Here is a 9,613-nt window from a genome sequence, read left to right as displayed (position 1 = left end):
AGGAGTAGTAATTGGTCGTGTCTGGGAGACAGAGAGCTTAAAGTCCGGATTTAGCACCATCTAATTTCCACCTTTTTGGACACTCAAAGAAGCTTTAAGGGGAAGCAGATTTTCATGTGATGATGATGTGAAAGCAGCGGTGCATCAGTGGCTCCTCGCTCAACCAAAAGCATTTTTTGCTGATGGCATTAAAAAGTTGGTACAATGCTGGGAAAAATGCATCGGAAGGTGACTATGTAGAAAAGTGATGTCATTTGTTTTAGAAATTCTCAATAAGTAGAGTTTAAAAAGGCCGGAAACTATTGAAGAACCACATATATTTATAATACTAGTTTGTTCCAAATGAGTAAATGCACATGCACAATTATCATTTAGATTTTGAGGTTAAATTGTCCACATTGTTTGGCGCTACAAATTCCTAACAAACCCCCGATTGTTGATGTATGAAACAAGGCTTAAGCTTAAGCTCCTTGGTACAAGGCTTCTCTTAATCCATGTAGAAAAGTATAGAATGTCTTTATTTGTAATATATACATATACAGGTGTACAGTACAACGAAATTCTTTCTTTCTTCGCATATCCCAGTTTGTTTGGAAGCTGGGGTCAGAGCGCAGGGTCAGCCATATTACAGTGCCCCTGGAGCAGAGAGGACCCAACAGTCCTCTTTGCTTAAGGACCCAACAGTGGCTGCATGGCAGAGGTGGGATTCGAACTCTCAACCTTTCAGTTGATAGCCCAAAGCCTTACCCACTAGGCTACCACTGTCATAAATATGTTGCACCATAAACACTAAGAATCAAGTGAATCTGGGAACTTACCAGAAACAATGAGAAAACAATTAAGATAATATACACTGCCTGGCCAAAAAAAGGTCACACACTAATATTTCATTGGACCGCCTCTAGCTTTGATTACGGCACGCATTTGCTGTGGCATCATTTCCACAAGCTTCTGCAATGTCACAACATTTATTTCTGTCCAGAGTTGCATTAATTTTTTCCCCCAGATCTTGTATTGATGATGGGAGATTTGGACCACTCCGCAAAGTCTTCTCCAGCACATCCCAAATATTCTCAATGGGGTTCAGGTCTGGACTCTGTGGTGGCCAATCCATGTGTGAAATTGTCTCATGCTCCCTGAACCACTCTTTCACAATTTGAGCCTGATGAATCCTGGCATTGTCATCTTGGAATATGCCCGTGCCATCAGGGAAGAAAAAAATCCATTGATGGAATAACCTGCTTGTTCAGTATATTCAGGTAGTCAGCTGACCTCATTCCTTGGGCACATAACGTTGCTGAACCTAGACCTGACCAACTGCAGCAACCCCAGATCATAGCACTGCCCCCACAGGCTTGTATGGTAGGCACTAGGCATGATGGGTGCATCACTTCAGCCACCTCTCTTCTTACCCTGACGTGCCCATCACTCTGAAACAGGGTAAATCTAGACTCATCAGACCACATGACCTTCCATTGCTCCAGAGTCCAATCTTTATGCTCCCTAGCAAATTGAAGCCGTTTTTGCCGGTTAGCCTCACTGACAAGTGGTTGTAGTTAAGAGAACCCACATTTTAAAAATACCTTTAAAAATACCTGGGTGCTTTACAAACACATGTAGTCATGTCGAAAATAAGGAAAGCCTGAGATCACCTTGTTGCTGCTGCAATAGTGACTCCTGCTGTCTAAATGAGGCTCCTGCATGTGTGGTGGAGAAATACTTGGAGGATAGCATGTTGCGCTGTGTCTGTTACAGCTCTGTGTAGGTTGTGCATAAGTCAGATGTTAAGAATGCAGCGGGAACTAAAATAAAACAATGAATTAAAGTAAAGTAAAAATCAAAAACTTAAACTAGAAAAAAAAACTACTCCTGCAAAAACAAAATAAAGACAAGTTAATTTTTAGTTTTTTTATTATTGCATTTTTCTAAAATGTTCCCTGCAGGTAAGAATGACCTTTAAACTACAATGATTTTAAATAAAATAAAAAATGTGGTATAATTTCTTTTTTTTTTTTTCTTTGAGCACTATGTGTGCAGTTGTGCATTTTGTTCAGTCAGGTGGTGAATTTTTATCTCATTGTTTTGGTGGTTGCACATTTTACAGTTATTTGACAATTTTTTATGTGCTGTATTTTTCTCTTAAATTGTCACGGTAACATAACTAGCAATGCTCTTTACAAACCATGGCCACAGATATACTTACATTTTACATAGACAGTATTCTAGACATGCTTTTATAAACATAATAAGGTTTTTATTCTACTTATACAGTAGTGTTCAAAAAAATAGCAGTGATTTTAAAAAAGTGAATAAAGCACAAAATCATTATAATAACTTTTATTTCCATAAATGCAAATGCACTGAAAATACTACACTTTTAATTCTAAATCAAAACATTAACAACATTTAGCCAGTTTGTGTTAATCCTTTACAGAAAGTTAAGAAAAATGAATATTAGGCTGTTCAAAAAAATAGCAGTGCCAGCATTTTTCTTTAAAAACTCAAAAAATGTATCTATAAACTGAAAATGTTTGAGGTTTCACTTTACTTTAAATTACTGAACTAATATTTAGTGGCATAACAATTGTTTCCGAGATCTGTGTTGCATGGAGTCGACCAACTTCTGGCACCTCTGAACAGGTATTCCAGTCCAGGATGATTAGACTACATTCCACAGTTCTTCTGCAATTTTGGGTTTTGCCTCAAAAAAACGTGTTTCAGATATCAGCCCACAAGTTCTCTGTGGGATTGAAGTCAGGGGATTGGGCTGGCCACTCTATTACCTCAATCTTGTTTGTCTGTAACCAAGATGTTTTGGGTCATTGTCATGTTAAAACACCCATTTTAAGGGCATTTCTTCTTCGACATAGGGCAACATGATCTCCTCAAGTATTCTGATATAAACTGATCCATGATCCCTCGTATGTGATAAATAGACGTAACACCATGGTATGAAAAACATCCTCATATCATAGTTTTGTACCACCATGCTTTACTGTCTTCACAGTGTACTTTGGCTCGAATTCAGTGCTCGAGGGTCCTCTGACATACTGTCTATGGCCACTTGACCCAAAAAGAACAATTTTGCTTTCACCAGTCCACAAAATGTTGAGCCATTTCTCTTTGGACCAGTCAATGTGTTCTTTGGGAAATTTGAACCCATTCAGGACATGTCTTTTTCTTAACAACGGGACTTTGCAAGGAGTTCTTGCTGGTAAATTGGCTTCACTTAATCATCTTCTGTACTCACTGGTGATCACTGGCTGAACCTTTGCCATTCTGGCTATTCTTTGATCCATTCAAACAGTAGTTCCACGCTTCCTTCTGCATCTTTCAGGTTTTGGTTGTCACTTTAAGGCATTTGAGATCATTTTAGCTGAGCAGCCTATCATTTGCTGCACTTCTCTGTATGTTTTTTCCCTCTAAAATCAACTTTTTAATCAAAGTACGCTGTTCATCAGAACAATGTCTGCAACAACCCATTTTACCCAGTATTTCAGAAGGAAATGCGCTATGACCAACCTGTGCAACATTTGCCACCCTCCTACCTTAAATAAGGGCCAAAATTGACACCCATTCTTCTGCAGAATGAATAACTTCACCAATTGAACTCCTCACTGCTATTATTTTGAACAACCCCCTTTCAATCAATGCTTCGATTACTCAGAATGAACGGCATGCATGTCCTAATTGTTGGGTTTGTTTTGTTTTCAATACTCTACTACACTTTCAAGTAAATTTTTTGCTATGTAGAAATAGCATTTCTACTAAAAACTTTGATTTATCAAGTTAATGGTGTTGGACTGCTATTTTTTTGAACACCACTGTAAATGGTCCATAAGGCATGTTGTTTGTGACCTGTGGTGTTCAACCAGTGCTATTTTATTGAATGGAATTAGACCTGGTATGTAATGCACCACACATTATGGGAAACAAAAATTCAAATTGAAATCTGTTTAATCACCCTCACTGCTATTTGTGGTTAATTTTATAAAACTTGTTACCTACAACCTTAATATGAACAACCAAAGTGAACCTTGGCTCCAGAGTAGTTGATATGTGTATGTTAATCAATTGACTGGTCAGTTTTTCATGACCATACCTAATTTGAAGTGAACTTAAGGACTTAGGGCTACCCTGTGTAGAGAACATTCCATTACAGTACACTTATTCCATACTATCTCTACAGTAAGCAATAGCACTTTTATCATTTTTTTTTTTTTTGCTTAAACACCACTTTAACCTGGTCAGGGTTGCAGCAGGTCTGGTCGCCAATTCCAGTTCATTCCAAAGCTTTTTTGAATCAAGCCTCATGTCATTAAAGAGCTTGCTTTGTGCACAGGGGCCAGTATGGCCCAGTGGTTAAGGTGTTGGACTTAAGATCCAATGGACAAATGCCCTCATGGGTTCAAACCTCACTCCTGGTAAATGCTCTGATAAATGCTGAACTTAAGCTGGGAATAACCAGCACGTCTGGTTTCTCCTTATAGGCAGCTGTAGCCTAGCGGTTAAGGTCCTGGACTAGTAATCAGAAGGTCGCTGTTGCTATTGTTGGGCCCTTGAGCAAGGCTCTTAACCCTCAATTGCTTAGATTGTGTACTGTCAAAGTACTGTAAGTCGCTTTGGGTAAAGTTGTCTGCTAAATGCCGAAAATGTAAAAAGGAAAGGACCTTCCCTAAACTGTTGCTGCGAAGTTGAAAGCATATCATCTCCTTTAGAATTACTTCTTTAGATAATTGATTTATTACATATGTGTAGACTGTGTAGTAGATATCCACCTCCTTCATCCCTTAAAGAACTGAAAGATTTGCTTTTTAAATATTGATCCAACATCCCACTACAAACCATACAGTAGATGTATGAGACTAGTAAAAATGACTAAATCTGTTTTAGAGGCAAGGTATGGCCATCTTTTTTAGCTTCAAATTAATATATACTGACAAGTTTCCAATATTCTGTCCACCCAGTGTATTGTCTGTGACTGATAGGTGAGGCATGGCTCAAAGGCATGTTAAAGAACAGGTTGGAAGGCTGTGTAGAAGAACCTGTTATAGGACAACTTCTTTCCGGTCTATACTAGAATAAACCAGATGTTTGAGGAAGATGATCATATTTGGTGATGCTCAGCTCACTGATTCATTGTTGTTTAATTATCCTGCATGTTTGGTACCTGAAACTCCAGTTTTGAAGCTTTAATAGAGTCGGGCTGGTTTAACGGACAGGAAGTGAATAGTGATTAAGTTGTATTTTTTTTATTCATTCATCTTCAGTAACTGCTTTATTTTAATCAGAATCTGAATGGCTCCTAAACTTAAACCTGAAACACTGGGCACAAGGTAGCATCACACCCTGGACAGGGCACCAATTCATCATATGGCATTTTACTTTTACAGGCAGTTTGTATTACCCAATGTACCTTCTGCATGCTTTAACAGGTGGGAAGAAACCCAAACAGACAAAGAAAGAGCACATATCATGACCAGTCTCCATGGCCAGGGTTTCTCTCTGGCATAGGCTCTGCACCTATCCCAGAATGAACTCAAGATGAGTCGATGAGGATGAACACCTGACCATGAGCATGTTGGAGATCCTATTTCTAAAGCATAGGAAATAATATAGATTATGTCCCTGCCTTTTTAGCTAAAACAGCATCCACTTTTCTAAGAGAGCATTCTCTAAAATGTGGGAATGTCTTTGGGAATTTGTGCCCAGTAGGTAAAAAGATCATTTGTGAGATCAGGCACTTTGACAAGAAGACCTGGCTTACAGTCAAAGAAAAATAATTTATTATGCCATGTCAAAAATATCTTCCCTAAACTGTTTGCACAAAGCTAAAAGCATTTAATTTATTTTATATAATTGATATTTATACACCTGTTAGCAATGTCTGTGGCTGAAACTCCTGAACACACTAACTGGTTATGGTGTCCACATAATTTTGGCTTTATAGTCTATATCCCTTTTTATGTGTTGGAACATAATGTAACACATTGCACTCAGTGTAGAGGTAGCTTAGTGATTAAGGTACTGGACTAGCAATCAAAAGGTTGTCAATTCAAGCCCCATCACAAGAAAACCAGAAAGCAAGGGACGACGTGCTTTCTTGGACTTTGAGCAACCTCCATGCTATGGCATTATCTGCGCTCAAGCTCACAGTATCCAGATGATAGCTTGCCACACATTTCCAAAGTCTCATAAAACCCCAAATTCTACTTTCTGTTTGTATTTGGCATATTCTCCACAAGCCGGCATGGTTTTTATGAGACTGGTTAGTCACACCTCTATATTGTCAATAGGTGTGAGCGTGTGATGCCTTGAAATAGACTGGCACCCATATTCCCAAGATGGGGAGGTCTTTAGAGTACTCAGTCTTAGAAGTACTTAAAAGGCCCAAAGCAAGACGTTAAAATATTATTAATTAATTGCACCAACATTAAAGTTAGCAGCGTCCACAGTGAAATGTAGCAGTGCAGAACGTCTCTTCTCAGCAGGGATCAGAAAACCTTCTAGGATTAAATCCAAACTGCTGAACACTGCTGAAACATGCTAAACACCTCCAACCCCCCATCCACCCCATTCCCTCACAAAGCTGCTGCTGAAGCTACTTTTTTGGCAGACTATTTAGGCAGCACCAAGCCCGGAGTGGCTAATCGGGAGATTCGGGAGGATTCCCGATGGGCCGGTTCATGTCAGTCTCGAGTTTGGGCCGGTTGGATGGAAAAAATAATTTTGACATTTATCTTTTACTTATCTAATCTTCTTCTTACATTCATTCAGTCATCTGACAGCGCAGCCCCTACCTACATCGCAGTAGATCAGATGGGTTCTACCATCTGAGGGAATCCCCCCCTCCCAAATGTTTCAGTTGGTTTGGCCCACGAGTCGTCTTTTCTTGAGCGCCGGTAAAAGTAAACTTACAACAGAATAGCGCAAACCAACAGTCAGTGGTGATTTTCGCATATCATCAGTCGGTGGTTTTTTTAGAACCCAATACACAGCATTAATCACAAATATCCAGTTTCAAGCTGAAAATAATAAAGATAATTTGAAGTGTAATATATTAAATAGCCTAACTCATTAATGGAATGTTTTGTTCCGACGCTGCTGTACTGATGATCCATGACTACTGAAGGGACAGGTAGAGGGTAGTCTAACAAAGTTATTTAAACTAACATAGTTATTTGTAATGTAAAATATAACGTAGAGAATATACATGATATATGTTAAATTGTTCAGACATTCAGAAAGATGTCAGCATGATAGCCTAATTTATTTTAACAAATGGAGACAAATGGCCTAAATCACGATCAATTTTACACCATCATAATATAGGCTAAAAAAATATTTAAAAAAACTTCAAGCATGTTATGTTATTCAGCAAAATAAGCTAACCCTTAATGAATTTTTTTTTAGCCAGTCTGATCCTGCTGGTGAACCGAGTAGGCATGGAGAGGCCAGGACTACAGAGACAGGTAGAGAGGATAAAAATGAACTAAAAAAACTATTTAATGTAACAAGTTGCACACAGAACAGATGTGATGGATAGATTCTAAATGATACCCAGTACCCAGATATTCAGAATGCTGAAAATGCATTAAAATCAGCCCAAATGAAATAGGTAAACAGGAACTCTTGGAGGCCTTCATGTTAATGTACACAGAGAAGGAAATTCTCATGTCTATAGACAATCACACCGTTATTAATAAAGTTGCAGAAACCAGTGCACTGCTTAGGAGGCTTCTGATGCTGTAGGTAGCCTATACTAAATATGCGTGTAGTGAAGCTACTTAAGAGTTTAGTGTAAACCTAACAATAGAGCACCTCTCTGTGGGGAAGACAAATGCAATTTTAATTTCAAATTATTTTTATTTCTTATTGCTCCTGTACAAATGTAAATACGTTTTCATCTTTATAACATTTTTTACCTTTTAAATCTTTATCTGATTTAAATTAAACATGTTTTCTGTTAACTTACCAACATATACCTGAACTTATTGTCATTGTAAGAGCTAGCTGCTGTTTTATTTATTCAAATTCCTCCTCCATGGAAAAAGTGGGCCGGGTTTGGGAATGAAACTCCCGGGCTGAAAAAGGGTCCCACTCCGGCCCTGGGCAGCACTACTTTCTCCTCAAAGATAAGAGCTAATTGGACTGCAGCAGCAGGGTTTTGTACTACTGCTGTCCTGAAATTGAATTATGCAAACAAGCTGCCAGTGTAGCATTTAATGCTCTGCTTATATAAGCAGGTGGAAAACAGGTGCCGTCTTCATAGTAAAAACATATTTCAGTACATTTTAATTCGTGTATAAAGAAGGTTGTCGCAGTAAGACGTTTAACTGAACTGAAGTTGTAATTAGTGTGCTCTCCAACTGAGGGCGCACTTTCACCAGAAAAAAACACCATCACAAATACATGCAGTCAAAAGTATGTAGACACCTGACCGTGAACTTGCTGGACATCCCATTTCAGCTTCCAATGTTCCTGAAAGGCTTTCAACAAGATTTTAAAGCGTATTTGTAAATAGATAATAGTTAATAATACCATTATTTACGCCAGGCACTAATGTTATAAACACTAAGTCATGACAGACTCATGACGGACGTTCCAATGTTTCAATTAATGATGCTAATTTTGCCAGTTTCTATTAACTGGATAACCGATAACTGACAAGCTTACAGCATCCCATTAAAGTATAAAACACATTACAGTTTCATATCAACAATTATTTATTAAATAAAAACAGTGTAACGTAGTGAAGATGGCAGTAATGTAAAACACTAAGATAAACATAAACACTCACCAGAACCAGCTCAGCTTTCCGAATGTACTGTAGATTTAAAACGGAGTTAGTAGCAAATAGTTCAATACAAATGCTAACTAAACATGCTAATAATAAATAATAAAACATGTATTATAATAAAGATACTATAATATAATATAATACAATAAAGATGTTTCGGTAGGTTAAAGCTCTTGACATTATTAGTGCAGTTATTTTAAGATGATTAACAGAGTTATTAGTAAAATATGATGCAAAATATCCATACAACACAGCTCTCGGGTTCGTAATTTTAATATGTAATTGTCGTTTATAACTTCAATGTTCAGGTTAAAACTGTAGGACTTTACCCAAAATTAGGGCACATGCACCAAGTCCTAATTCGGTGTGAGAGAGCCTGCTAATCAGCTAATATCCTTAGTTCAAATTCATCCCAAGAGTGTTCAATGTTTGTTTGTTTGTTAGGATTTATACAACAGGTAGTTCCGACCTTACAATCTGATTGGTTGAGAAGCGCTCTAACTGTGCTGATATTCATAACAGCACGGCCTTTTCACACCACAACTGTATTACTCCGCTGACGCGTTGCCAGTAACGACAAGCTTCATGCACACAAACGTGCATGCAGGCGACACAGACTTTATTCCCGATCTCGTTTTAAATCCGTTATCTGATATACAATCTAGCGCACTGTGTAGGAAACATAAATCCGCGATCTGATACACAATCTAGTGCACTATGTAGGGAACAAAAATCCGCGATCTGATACACAATCTAGTGCACTATGTAGGAAACATAAATCCGCGATCTGATACACAATCTAGTGCACTATGT

The sequence above is a fragment of the Trichomycterus rosablanca genome, chromosome 13, assembly GCF_030014385.1.
Source record: "Trichomycterus rosablanca isolate fTriRos1 chromosome 13, fTriRos1.hap1, whole genome shotgun sequence".
Lineage (NCBI taxonomy): Eukaryota > Metazoa > Chordata > Actinopteri > Siluriformes > Trichomycteridae > Trichomycterus > Trichomycterus rosablanca.
This window is presented reverse-complemented; position numbering follows the sequence as displayed.